The sequence below is a fragment of the Acomys minous genome (assembly GCF_964271855.1).
Source record: "Acomys minous genome assembly, chromosome: 11".
Taxonomy (NCBI): Eukaryota; Metazoa; Chordata; class Mammalia; order Rodentia; family Muridae; genus Acomys; species Acomys minous.
In genome coordinates, this window is record NC_140492.1 from 47,951,511 (window position 1) to 47,964,733 (window position 13,223).

At 49.6% G+C, this 13,223-nt stretch overlaps 1 protein-coding gene and 2 long non-coding RNA genes across 5 annotated transcripts in view; 1 reads left to right on the forward strand and 2 right to left on the reverse strand.

Moving 5' to 3' along the window:
* The first annotated feature begins 1,317 nt into the window (after positions 1-1,317).
* Positions 1,318-13,223, forward strand: part of BOC (BOC cell adhesion associated, oncogene regulated) — a 75,609-nt gene continuing 63,703 nt past the window's right edge. The window contains exon 1 of one of the 3 annotated variants that reach the window (XM_084802069.1): positions 1,318-2,080. The gene's annotated coding sequence lies outside the window, so the exon portion shown is untranslated. The remainder of the gene's footprint in view (positions 2,081-13,223) is intronic. The other 2 variants (XM_084802071.1, XM_084802070.1) reach the window with 2 other exon arrangements.
* LOC311608924 lies at positions 2,350-4,273 on the reverse strand. Its single transcript, XR_014783192.1, has 3 exons — positions 3,631-4,273; positions 3,307-3,410; positions 2,350-2,766 (listed from the first exon to the last, which is right to left on the reverse strand). It is a non-coding gene; the product is annotated as an uncharacterized lncRNA (long non-coding RNA).
* On the reverse strand, positions 4,898-9,441 carry LOC311608925. Its single transcript, XR_014783193.1, has 3 exons — positions 8,798-9,441; positions 8,627-8,697; positions 4,898-6,628 (listed from the first exon to the last, which is right to left on the reverse strand). It is a non-coding gene; the product is annotated as an uncharacterized lncRNA (long non-coding RNA).

Consider the following 13,223-nt stretch of genomic DNA (forward strand, 5'->3'; position numbering starts at 1 on the left):
AGGCTAACATCATCACTGAACAGGGGAGAAACAGGTCTTGGAGATTGTTCTCCAAACTGATGAAAATTCAAAGAGAAGACTGTGTGTGTGTGTGTGTGTGTGTGTGTGTGTGTGTGTGTGTGTGTGTACGTGCGCGCGCACACACACTCGTACGTGTGAGGGGGTTGCAGGTGGGAGTTTCAAAGAGGAATTTCAGAATCTTTGTGCTGTCTTATTAAAAATATTTCATCCACTTGATCCATTTTGCCACAGGGATATGCCCAACAGTTTAGGCACGTGGGTAGAGCTGGAAGTGCCAGATAAATCAGTGCAGAAACTGGCCCCTGCTTTAATTAACAAACACAGGAGGGAGACTAGTGTAAAGTGTGGAATCTTTCCCTTCCTCCACCTGATTCAATTAGAATCACATGCTGAGCATGAACTATGTGTGTGTGTGTGTGTGTGTGTGTGTGTGTGTGTGTGTGTGTGTGTACACGTATGTACTGATGAAAACCAAAAGCAACAGAAAATGAAATCATGACCTCACCTAAAAAAAAGTCTATGTGACTTTCTGTCACACAGTGGCTTTCGAATCCCAAAGCCACTGTTCTGCCGTTCAGGGAAGACAGCACCTCTATTCCCCCTGCTTTTTCCCTGGCTGACCCACTCTGAGTGCCGCCTCCTCACCATCTTGGAACATGGCGTTGACAAATGGCTTAACTCCTGGAGCATAAGGGAAAAGAACTCTTAGAGTCGGCTTCGTCCTTAGAAAGGATTGTTAATTTCAGCATCGCCGGCTCAGCCTTGGACTTGGATGTAAAAGTGTTTTGTTTTTATTTTTATTTTTATTTTTATTTTTCTCCAATGTGAGCCTGGACTAACAGTTTCAGACCACTTGAAAATTAGAGATGCTTAGCACAGACCCACTAAATCAGAAATTGGAGGTGGAGCCCATCCATCTGGGTTGTAACAATTCGTCCAAAGAAGTTCTTCTATGGTTTGAAAATTGCTGTTGTAGATGCTTTCTGTCCAACCAATACCGAGGCAACAAACTAACTCTCTGTGCCATCATCGCCGCCCCCCCTCCCCCTTCCTAGGATGATGTATGGAGGTCAAGCCAAGGACCTGGCAAACCCTTCCCAGCCAACCGAGGGAGTCTGGAAAGGCTGCCTTATGGCTTTGCCATGATGAGTTTATTTATCATTTTCCTAATTGCCCCTGCCCCCACTTTGCGGGGAAAGGGTTAGATTGCCCTGCTTTTTTATTAATTGTAACTTTGTTTTCCTTGATTTATCTGGTAGTTTTGTTTGTTTGTTTGCGGAATGAAAGGGACATTGGGAAGTGGGTGCCAGAAAAAGGCTGGGGGAGAATAGACTGTCCACAGGAAGGAGGGGTAGTGTTGGCAAGAGGACCGGGCCAAGGTGAAGCTAAGCTGGGTGAAGGGCGCCCCGCCACTGGGAGAAAGGCACTTTTGGTGCGGGCAAGGAAAAGAAGTTGGAAGGACTGAGTGAATCTAACGCGGAGCAAAGAAAGTAAGCGTTAAGGGAATTTTTTGTCCTAAATTTTGGGGGACTGTGTGGGTTTTTTCCCCCCAGTTTCCTTTCCAAGACTTTTTCTTTGCTCCCTTTCGCTCCTCCCCCTCCTCCCCGCCTCCTCGGCTCCCCTCCCCTCTTCGAGCCGTAATGGGAGGCTCCTAGGCAGGAGAAGGAAAAGAAGGAATTGTTTGCAAGTTCAGTCATCCAAAAAAGCGTCTTCCATATGGAGGGATTGGGTGCGCTGGGCGCGGCGTCCTCTGCCTTGTCCGCCTGCTGCCGCCGCTGCCACCACGACTCCCGCTTCCTGCCGCGGGAACCGTGAGCTGGATCTCGCTGGTGTCACACTCTCGCACCTCGCACAAGCCCTTCCTCCTCGGACCGCAACTTCTGGGTCCCGGGCTCCTTTGTTGCTCCGGCTGCGGCCACTCTCCCGTGGTGTGTGTCACCGTGTGTCACCGCGCTGTGCCTGTGTGTCTGTGCTGCACGGGGCCGTGTGGCCCTCTCTGCTCCACCACGCGGAACCCGGAGCCCCGGCCCCCTCTTCCCAAGCTCCGGCCGCAGGAGAGGTGAGTCATGTCGCTGGAGTTTGTTTTCTTTTCATAAAAAGTTGTGTTTATTTGTTGGTTTGGGGATAGGAGGCGTGTGGGAGGCGGCCGACCGCCCTGCGGTACCGAGGGCTCCTGATAGCCGTGCTGCGGGGCGCGGGCTCCAAGCCCTGGGCTGGGGCTCCGACTGGGGCTCCGAGAGCTGGGCTATGGGCCGGGGTTGGGGTACCTAGTGTTTGATTGGGGTTCGAGCCGGGGAATCAGTGGGGGGGGGGGGGCTCCGAGTATTCTGCTGGGGCACAGATGGGGTTTGGATCTATGGACCAGGGCTGGAGGACTGGTCTGGAGCTCACACTAGAGCTTGGAGCGCTGAGCTGGGCTGGGGCTTGAGGTCCGATCGCTGAGTTGGGCTTTGGCTGGGGCTCTCAGCGCTTGACTAGCTCCGGCTAGTGTCAGGGCCTGACGCCGCACGAACTTCCCCGGGCGGCCGCTGCTGGTGCTCTGCAGCCCAGCTCGGGGCCGCCGCGCCTCCCTCTCTAGCCGGGTCTGGGTGCTTTAGCTCCCGCGGTTCCCGGAAGCTGCTCCGGTGGTAGGAGGGCGCGGACATCTTCCCAAACTTACCCCGAAGGCTGACAAGGTGCCCTAGCTGCCCAGCGAGGCGGTGGGGGGACAAGTCCATACGCAACACTTTGGGAGAGAAGTTATCACTGGCGGTTTGAAAGGAAAATCCTTAATAAGGGACTGAAGGAGACCAAAAGCCAAACAGCACCCAAAGAATCAATCACCTTGAACTGGACCAGCGGATAGGAGACACTGAACTGGCATCCAGAGTCGGGCTAAAGTATCAGCGTGTGTGTGTGTGTGTGTGTGTGTGTGTGTGTGTGTGTGTGTGTGTGTGTGTGTGTGTGTAGAGTGTCCCACTGGGGTTGTGCCCTGGGGATTTTGTTTCTGTTAACTATGAGAAGGTGGGGAAGCGATTTTGTGGGTCAAATGGGAGAGACGGCTGTGGAAGGAAGGGAAAGGCTGGGAGAGCCTTCTGCTGTGTTTTGGAAGGATCTGTCTGTTTTCTAGGTGGAGAAGAGCCGTGAGGGGCGGGAGGCAGGCCGACCTGGAGGGCAGAAAGGAGCCTTAGAGATAGTTCTGTTGACTTCTGGAGATAGGGTGACCCCAAGCCCAGTCCCTTGAAACAAGAGCTGTGCTCCTCTAGAGATGTGGCAGTTACGTCTAAGAATACCCAAACCACATACCAGCAATCCCAAACAGGCACTTTCCGGGTGGGGTGAGGTGTTCTGAGCTCTCCTGTCCTTTCCCTGCAACTCTCTTCCAGTACGTTTGTTAACTGGGGTTCCCCCTAACAGGATTAAAAGGGAGGAAGATGTTCTGTTTCAGACCCTGTGCCTGAAATGTCCTGGACCAGCACATTTGTCACCTAGCTCTTTGCAGTTCAGAGTTTTGAAAGCACAGACCATTAAATGAATGTAGCATTAAGAATTCTTGCTTATGTAAACACTCCTGGCTAATTCTACCACTGGGTTCTAATTCTAAGCCCATCGCCATGATTTCCTTCCTACCTTCCTTCCTTCCTACATCTCTTTGCTTTCTTCCTTTTCTTAAGAAAACATTAAAAAAGGGTCCTATTTGACCAATGTGAGGGGCTTGGATGCTCATACATCTGGATGTTCTGTTTTCTGAGCTTTACTTAAAGTGCCTCTGAGGCAAGAGGTTGGCCATTTTGAGGTGTGTAACAGGTTTCCCAGGAGCACTCTGAGGTCTTATAATTGGCCCCTTTTTAATGGCCTCATAATTGAGACCCAGGAGGTTCCCATGGTAATCTTGAAGTACTCTGGGGTCAGCGGGACAGAGTTGGGGTGGAGCCAGTAGGAGAGTTATGATTTCCCGGCTAGATGAGTTTTCAGGGTGAGTTTATGCAAAGAGGCAAAAAAAAAAAGTTATGGTTCTCTCCCTGTGTCATGTGGCTGACACTGCCGGCTCCTGTGGAGACTCAGGATTTGTCCCTTCAGAAAGAGTCCAGAGGCTTCCTCAACCTATGCAATCCCAGGGCTGAGATCTGAGACATTGCCCCTTTGACCCACTTTTATGATATCTCCGAAACACATCACTGCCAGAGACTTTCACTCAGGAGAAGAGGCCTAATCGTGGCCACTTGGAAGTAAATGTTGACAGAGTCTAGGATGGGCAAGGTCTTTGACCACAGCTGGGAGGAAGAGTCTAGAGGGCAACCTTGAGAGGACCACCACCGCCCACTCCCCCTAACCCCTTACCCTCCCTCCCACCCACCCTATCCCACCCCCCCACTTAGCTGCTAACTGGTTGGCCAATTCGTGATAAAGATTGTAATTTATGTCCCTTTCCATCCTCCAAATGGATCCAGAGCTTTTATTGTCTTTGAAGTGTCCCCCACCACCACTCCTGCCCCCCCACACCCAGTGGTATGAGATCCCAGCTCTCTTCAGAGGCCTCTCTGTGGTTTCCATGGCCTGACATGAATAGGAGATTTTATTCATGAAGTAACTCTGTTGACTTCCCCATGGGCTCCCTCCTGGGGTTTAAGAAAAGAGGGCAAGAAGTAAGCCTGAGGATCATAGTATTCCAAGGGCCCTAGGGGGTCTGGGCTCAAATTTCCACAGGCACTGATGTGCTTAATGGCTGAGGGGCTTATCTCTGTGTCTTCCCAACAACAACTGAAGACCTAACTGCTCTTGGCAATTACCGTCTAGTACTTTCTGGTCTCTGAATAAGAGAGAGTTAAGCAGGTTTCAAAAGATGTTATTGTATATTGGGAATTTGCTTTCTCTCCTCCTCACTCTAAGTCCCTTATTTTGGGCAGAAGACAATGGAAATGGGCGGAGTGGGGGGGGGGAGAGTGGTATGCTTCCATTTTGAAAAACACATTTTCTTTAACATACATACTTTCTTGTCACTTCTACACTCAGCACATATTTATGTTGCATTAGACACCAGGATGGGAGTTCCCTTCTCCCAGGAGTGTAAGTTTCCTTCATCAAAGAGAAGTTCCCCTTGGTTTTTACTGATGACATAAACATCCACTACTACTCAGAAACATGGTTTTTATAATTACCCATCATCCCATCTTACAATCAGCTTGTTGCTTTTCATTTGTGCATATGTGGTGTCTTTGCAGCTGTGCGGACTGTTGTCATAAGATATCTCTGAAGGATCTTTATAATCTGACCAGAGACTCACATACAGCATGTATGTCCTGTCACATTGCTGTTGGTGGGAATAAATCAAATGCTAACTATGCTCTTCTATGGGACCCTAACACTTTTAGAATTTGTGAGCCTGAATCAAATGCTTGGAGTAGGGGAGTTGGTAGAACATGTTTGTTTTGAATCTAGAAATCCATGCTTAAAAAAGCTTTCCTAGGGGAGAATTTTGCCTCTTTGGATCTCTCAGGGTTGGCTGGAATGGGGAGGTGGGGTGCAGGAAGGAAGCTCTACGGATGTGGTATGTGGTATGTGGCATGTGGCATGTGGCATGTGGCAGGAGCACCAGCCCTGAAGCTCCGTACACACTGCCTCCAGCTGTTGACCTCATCCCAGCATCCTTCAGTGTTCTCCTCCTTCCGCACACTTGCCCCATCTTCCTTGCTCTTTCTTATGCAGCCGTCCTCTTTTCATTCCTACTTCTGCCACCCTTGTTGACAGCTCCCACTGCCCACCTGTCATGACCTCACCTTTACCCACCATACACCCATCATGTGACACAGTCCCATCACCAGGGTGCTACTCAGCTTTAAAATCCAACCATCCCGGCCCCCCCTGGCCTTTTATGTGTGCTCCATCCCATTTTGTGCTACTTAACCCTCTGCTCTGGATTGACCAAATAGTATATGACCACTGACTTCTGACCAGTTTATGCCTTGTCTACCACCCTGTCATCCGGTGCCCTGTGCTTATTAAGTGTGAGGCCTGCTTAGGGATTTTTAAGAAGCATTTTTAAGAAGCATCAAAGTGTACCACTGGATATGAAGATAATGGCTTTGTAAAACGTAATCGTTGCTCTTTATTGCTCATCAGTTCTAGCAAAGAGGGAGGTAGCTGGAAAATTAAAGAGGCTTGTGATCTTAGCAAAAAATGTTTTTCTTCTCCTTTCATATTCACAAAGTGGATTAATAAGGGATGGCTGTGATTTATAGCACCGCACCTTATAAACAGCAAGGGACTTCAGAAATCTGTTTATTTTTATTGTGCAAAAGATTAAACAGCTCTCTTTCTTCAGCCTTGAAAGAGCCTTCGTGGACTCCATGACCCATGAAGTCTTGTCAATGTTCACCTAGGGTAGCCGTGAAGGAGTAGAAGACATAGGTGAGGTTGTCTCCGATGGGTCTTCTCTCTCTGGCCTGTTGAGTCAGCTGTTTCTTCATGTTCAGTGTCACCACCAAGACGACAATGTTTCTCGTCCGTGAGGGCTGGGAGAGTCCAGCTTTGAGAGGAATGAAGACTTTGGCTTGGCTCTAGTGGCTCGCGCACTCCTGTAGGCTGAACTTATGGTGGCCATGTGAAACCCCGTCCCCCGAGGCAAGGCCTGTCAAAGATGTTGGAAACAGACCATTAACTAAGAGACTCCGAGCCTACGCTTGCTGCCGAAAAGCCCTGTGTAGGTTTGGGTGAGAACTGCCAAGTGCTTATGTCTCTGTCAGTGGCATCACACTGAATGCCCTGTGGTCTGATGTACCAGGCGTTGTTTAATCTCGCAAAAACCTGAGGGATTCTCCTTCTTACTGCCCTCTAAAGCATAACCAGGGAATAATTTCTCTTTTCCTAATGGCGAATTTGGCCTTATCTTCAAAGAAGGCCTTTGATGTTTGGGACAAGATTATTGGGCAGAAAGAAGAAATCATAGCAGCAATGCACAATAAATACATTCCAGTTGCCAGAGGACATGTTGGGAAAGGAACAGGAGAGCATGGGGTAAGCAGCAGTGGAGAAAAATAACCCCAAGGAAGCCGGGTAGTGGGAATACGGCAATAGAGCCTTGTTTTTCTCAAGCGAGTTTGGACCATATTAGGTAAGCTGAGGGTGAGGAAGTGTGGCCAGACTCGAGCCTTCATCCTTTCATTGGCCTGTTACTGCATATGTACTGTGTCCCTGGCATCTCGGCACGAGCCTTGCCAGCTTTCTCCAACAATTCCGTTCTAACCTTTGCTAGGAGAGCCCATGACATCAGCAGTCCATCGCTTGTAGAAAGGGCAATGCAGAGTAAACCGGGGTCAGCTAAGAAGTACTTCCTGAGGCAGGGGAGACAAAAGGCTCAGACGGACAGTGTTGACAGCCATCTTCACCTCCACCCTGTGTGATGTCCGTCTCTCAGAGCCCCGTGATGATCAGGCCAGCAGTTCAACAGTCCAGAACAGTCTCTTACATGTGCCTCTATCGGTTGTTCCCTAATTTCTCCCTGAAAATTCATTTTTTCCTCTGTGGGTGATGAAGCATGCTGGAGACAGGAGATGCCGAAGTAAGAGTGTTTCTCTTTGCCTTTTTCCTCTCTCTCTCTCTCTCTCTCTCTCTCTCTCTCTCTCTCTCGTGTGTGTGTGTGTGTGTGTGTGTGTGTGTGTGTGTGTGTGTGTGTGTGTGTGTGTGTGTGTGTGTCTCACTTTCTGAGTTGAATGTACAATCTCCTGAGTCTGGGTCATAGACATGTTTCTAAGATCAGTTACTGAATTGAATAGTTCTCAGGGAGAAAAGGAGAAGTGGAAGACTTTGTTTCTCTCTCAACTCCATCAGATTTCTCTTGAGAATTAGAGAAATGCCTGGTTTGGTGGCACACACCTTTAATCTCAGCACTTGGGAGGCAGAGACAGGAGGATTGCTGTGAGTCTGAGGTCAGCCAGGGCATAGCAAGACCATGTTTCAAGACACACACACACACACACACACACAGAGAGAGAGAGAGAGAGAGAGAGAGAGAGAGAGAGAGAGAGAGAGAGAGAGAGAGAGAGACACAGAGAGACAGAGAGACAGAGAGACAGAGAGACAGAGAGACAGAGAGACAGAGACAGAGAGACAGAGACAGAAACAGAGACAATTAGAGAAACACATGTTTGAAGTTAGCATTTTGCTTGTCTGTTGCATTTGCTGTCTTGCATCTCTCTACATATATAAATCTCCACAGCAGGTTTACATGGTTCTGAAGTTTGTCTCCAAGTGGCAGGCAAAGGGAGATGTATTTTGGGGGCAACCAAATCGCTGAGCTTCCCAGCAGTCCCCAAACCTCCTGGGCATCACACAGGATGGGAGGTGAAGATAGCTGTTGGATGGCTGGGTCTCTGCAAGACCCCACCCAGAAAAGGCTGAAAATGGACTCCCGAAGAAAACCCTGCCAACCACTTTCCCTGGCTCCGCCAATATTTTTCCAGATTAGTCTACGCCAAGAGCCTTTGCTAGTTTGTACTTACCTAACATTACAATCCCAGCAGGTTTATTAGGTATGGGTCACAGTTAATTGGAGAGGAAAATTGGGGGGTTCTGGGTTTATTGGTTTTCCATGAAAGCAGAGGCTGCCCTTAATTATTTCACAAATCACCTCTCCCACGTGATTCTCTTTCTGGAGCGACTGTCATCTTACATAGTTATAGTAGCGCCTCTTTTCCGCAGCTGTATTCAAGGGAGAGCAATTTGTTAACCTGCCAGTTAGCACAGTAGCTCGTTTTGCAAATGCAACCCGCGGACGCCTTGGCCACTCACAGCTGCTTACCTCTGACATTGTGAAAGGGTGTTCTGTTGTAGGCACGATGTAGACTCACTTGTTGTCTTTACAGCTTGGAGTTAGGTTCCAGCGTATCACCCTGTAGGCGGGCCCCTGCAACCTTTCCTTCAGACCTTGGGGCCTCTGGTGGCCTGCCATCTGTGAAGGCCCCAGGTGACAGCCCAGTCAGGTGACAGTCCTTCTATAGGCCTCCTTCGGTTGCAGACACAGAGGCTGGGATAGCCGTCTGGCTCCAGCCCCGCTGGACTGTGGCAAGCTGCCAGCTAGTTCCAGTGGGTGGTCTTTGACAATAAAAGAAGGGGGTTGGGGGAGCTTAGCTCTTCTCCCCAAAGGGGAAACAACAAGGTGGCTTTCTATAGGTGGGATTTACATGGACGGCCAATCCCCTTGTCACAGACACACCACTCAGGTCTCGAATGTGGGAGAAAGGAATCGAGAAGCTTGACTGAAGGTGCTATTGTATGCCGTTAATTTTCGTTCCCCCCTCCCCCGCCCCCCGACAGTTTTTACAGACGAAGCTTTGCGTTTAGATACAAGTGCACGAGCACACGTGAGCAGCAGGTACCTTGCGTTCAACAAGGGAAAGATTACACTCTCAGTTTTCCACGCAGCTCCTCCACTAGGGAGGCAGCCATGGGCACGGGGCAGAAGGGCAGCCTGTCCTAGTGCGGGGGTGGGGGTGGGGCGCTGGGGGATGGGGGGGTAGGAGGGGTCGGGGGGAGCCGGTGCGTCGGCGGGGGGCGGTGCATGGTGGGGAGAGGCAACAGTGACCGTCTTTGCCTTTTCTAAGGTGGGGAGAGCAACAGCTCTTCACAGAGCACACCTACTGTGTGCCAGGCCTTGAGCCAAGCACTGCCTTTCTATCCATGCACCCCTCCCTCCTGTGAAGATGGACCTCATCGTTGTACCCTGCAGATAAAGGGGCTGATGCCTAAATAGGCTTGATTTGGTCCCTTAGCTGGTAAGAGGCAGAGCTGAGATTTCATGATAGTCTGCTAAGTCCAAAACTCTCATCTTAAACAAGTTACAAAAGAAAAAGAAAGAAAGAAAGAAAGAAAGAGAGAGAAAGAAAGAAAAGTAGACAAGCGCTTCCCCAAAGCAAAGCCCCTTGACTTAGGAGAATTGTTTCTTTGTAACTAACTGCAAATAAGAGGCAGGTGGGATCCTTTACCGCCCCTGCCTTAAATGCCCTTAGTATAAAACTAGAGCCACCACTGGAGGCGAAGCAGCTGCAGGGTTGCCAGGCTCTGTGGCACAGGGAGTGTTGGATCTTGTAGGCAGTGGTGAGAGCCACATTGATGTCAGGTTTCGTCTCAGAACATGTTCCTTGAGATGTTCCCTCCCCTGGGACATTGTCTGAATCGCCCTGCAGCAGTCTCTGCTCCACAGTGGCCGCCAGATGAATCTGTTTGCACCTAGGATCTTTGCAAGTCTAATCAAGTGGGTCCTCCATTCCCTCAGTGGGGGGAAAAGGGGGTGGGGAGAGCCGTTTGGCCTAGTAGACAATTTGACTGGTCAGGAGAAGTGGCAGCTTGTATAGAAAAATACCCTGGGGAGGGAAGCTGCAGCTTTGACAGACAGGTAACTGACAGGAGCTGCTTCCTTGCAGCCAGCGGAAAGGATTCAACAGGCAGTTACCTGCAGGGTTGCTAAGCGCCCCATTCCCTACATGCGCATAGCATTGTGTTGGAGGTTTTAGTGCAGAGAATGTGGAGTAAGTTACTCTTCCCCCCTTTTTTTGGTGGGGGTGTGAGATATATATGTATATGTGTGGGGGTGTTTGTGTGTTATGGTGTGAGCGGAGAGGTCAGAGGACACCCTTGGGTGTTGGTGTTTGCCTTCCACCTTGCTTAAAACAGAGTTTCTGTTGTCCTCTGCTATGTATACCAGGCCATGCCGCCACATTCAACTTTCCCTGGGTTTTTGTGATCCTAATTCAGGTCTTTACACTTGTGCGCCAAGCAGTTTACCTAACAAGCTATCCTCCTAATGCCCTTAGTTGCTTATGTTCCTTGTTTTTCTTAAATAAACACAGGAAGCCTGGAGCCATGGTATTCTGGTTGTGGAGAGACATGGGGTACCTGGGTTTACAGTATAGCAATGTGATGGCGTAACGGGGTGTTTGTCATCGCAAGCTGCCTCTTCTCCTTACTTAAAGCCTGCAGTGTACAGGCATGGGGGGGCAGATTGGAAAGGTTCTGAGGGAGCAACTGAAAAGCCCAGGCTGTCACATCTCTGCTTACCCACCTTGAGTTCAAAGATAAGGCATTCCAGGGAATTAGCTAAGAGATCAGGTTGGGCTCAAGGGAACTGCCTCTGTGGCTGTGCTTGTTTTTCTTTGCAAGATTCTGAACAAAAAGTCACTTGATCAACGTATCGGAAACACTCCTGGATCCTTCCAGACCCCTGTTCCTTCCCTCTGGGAAAAGGCAGCGAAGGGTCTCAGGGTCTCATAGGAGCTGGATAGGAAAAGAACCCTTGCAAAAGAATTCTAGGTAGCATCAGGCATCTAGAATATTTATAGGATGCCCCCTGAGCAGGTGGGTCTGCAGGGAATCTCATCGGAAGGTGGCATGCTGGGAAAAATACTTTGCAGGAGGGTCAGTGTTCCCCTGACTAAGGGGACACAGCCTGGGTTCAACTTGCCCTTGCCAACCTCTGGTGTATATATGGCCCTGTCCAAGTTACCTGCACATTAGGATCCAGTTTCTTAAAGCTGTTAAAGGGAAGACAAGTGTCGTGTCCCCCCTGTCCCCCCCCATCCCCCCCCCCCCCCCCCCGCACATAATACATCCAGAATGCATTGCGAGCAACTACTAGGCAGCGGCTTGTGTGTAAAGAGGGATGGAGTGAAGGGAGCATTTCCTGGCAGGGAGAAGGATGCCCACAATGGAGGCTTTGCTGATGGGATCTCCACTGGCTCCAGGACTCCTGAGGAGAACGAAGGAGGGTAGAGAGAAAGAGGAGCACACAGTGGGGCTAGCCTGGTCACAAGCCGGAAACCCCCTTCTTTGCCTTCCTCTCTGCTGCTTCAATCCGGCACAGCTCAGCCTACTCAGAAATCCCGGCACCGTCCTCGACTCTGCTTTTTACCACCCATCCCACCTTGTTATTTATTTCTTATCTATGTGCCGAGCTGGGCATGCAACCTAGAGACTCCCACATCTTGGCAAGCGCTCCGCCACTGAGCCACACCGCCCGTCCTGAGAACCTCCTCCTCTAAGTTGGCAGGGTTAAGGCTTTACCTTCACATGTGTGTACAATTCTTAACTCTTTACCACTCTACTCTTCTACCAACTCTTCTGAGCTGCTCCGTGGAGATCTTTTTTTTTTTTTTTACCTGCTGAAACCTCTCTGTTGCTTGGGGTTCACCCAAACAATACCATTGGCTCCACCTCTTCCTGCCTCCTTGGCTCCTCAAACTAGCTGGGCAACCTTTCTGCTCAGGATCTTTGTCCCGCCTTGGCCCTCTCTGTCTGGAAAGCTCTTCCCCATGTCTTTCCCTCATGTCATAAGAGCCCCTGATCCCCTGTTGCCTCAGCCTGTTGCCCACCAGCCCCCTCTCTCTTCTCAGCCTAATTCATATTTCTTCACTGCGGTCACCTCCTGAGATGTCCTTATTTGTTCATTTGTGTATCAGCTCTTTCTCTGCCACTAGATAGATCCGTGAGAGCGAGACTTTTTTTTTTTGGTTCATCAAAACCCTTCTGTGTCTAGAATAGTCTGGTACCTTGCCCCACCTCATCTGCAGGACTCCCCTCAACCTCAAAAGGACTTTCCAACAATGAGCTGGGTGGTGGAGGAACACAGTAATCCCAGCACTCGGGAGGCAGAGACAGGTGGGGCTCTATGAGTTCAAGGCCAGCCTGGTCTACTAAGCAAGTCCAGGACAGCCAAGGCTACACAGAGAAACCGTGTCTTCTTGGGGTGAGGAGAGGCGAGAGAGTGAGAATTTCCAACAATAAAATATAGTTTTCTCTGGTAGCCACGGGATCCACAACTGAATTCAATCACCATCAGATGGAATGTTTTGTTCAGTTGTTCAGTAGTAAGCATGTACCACGTTTTCTTGTTATTCTTCCCAAAGCAACCCAATATGTTTGCTGCTACGTAATGTTACAGTGCACTGTTGATCCAGAGATGATGTGTGTATATATGGGAGAATCAAGTTAGATACACATACTGTGCACAGTGTTTTAGGTGAAGGACCAGAACATCCATGGATTCGGGCCATTCTTAGGTAGAACCTGGAGCCAGTCCCCACAGATATCAAGAGACAACTGGAGTTACCCATAGTTTAATGATTAAAAAGTAAGAAATAAGACAATAAGATGAAAAGTAACAGATATTAGATTATATGAGGTTTATTAAGTGAGCATGGGGAGAGAAAGAAAGGGCAAAGGGGTACCCCAGG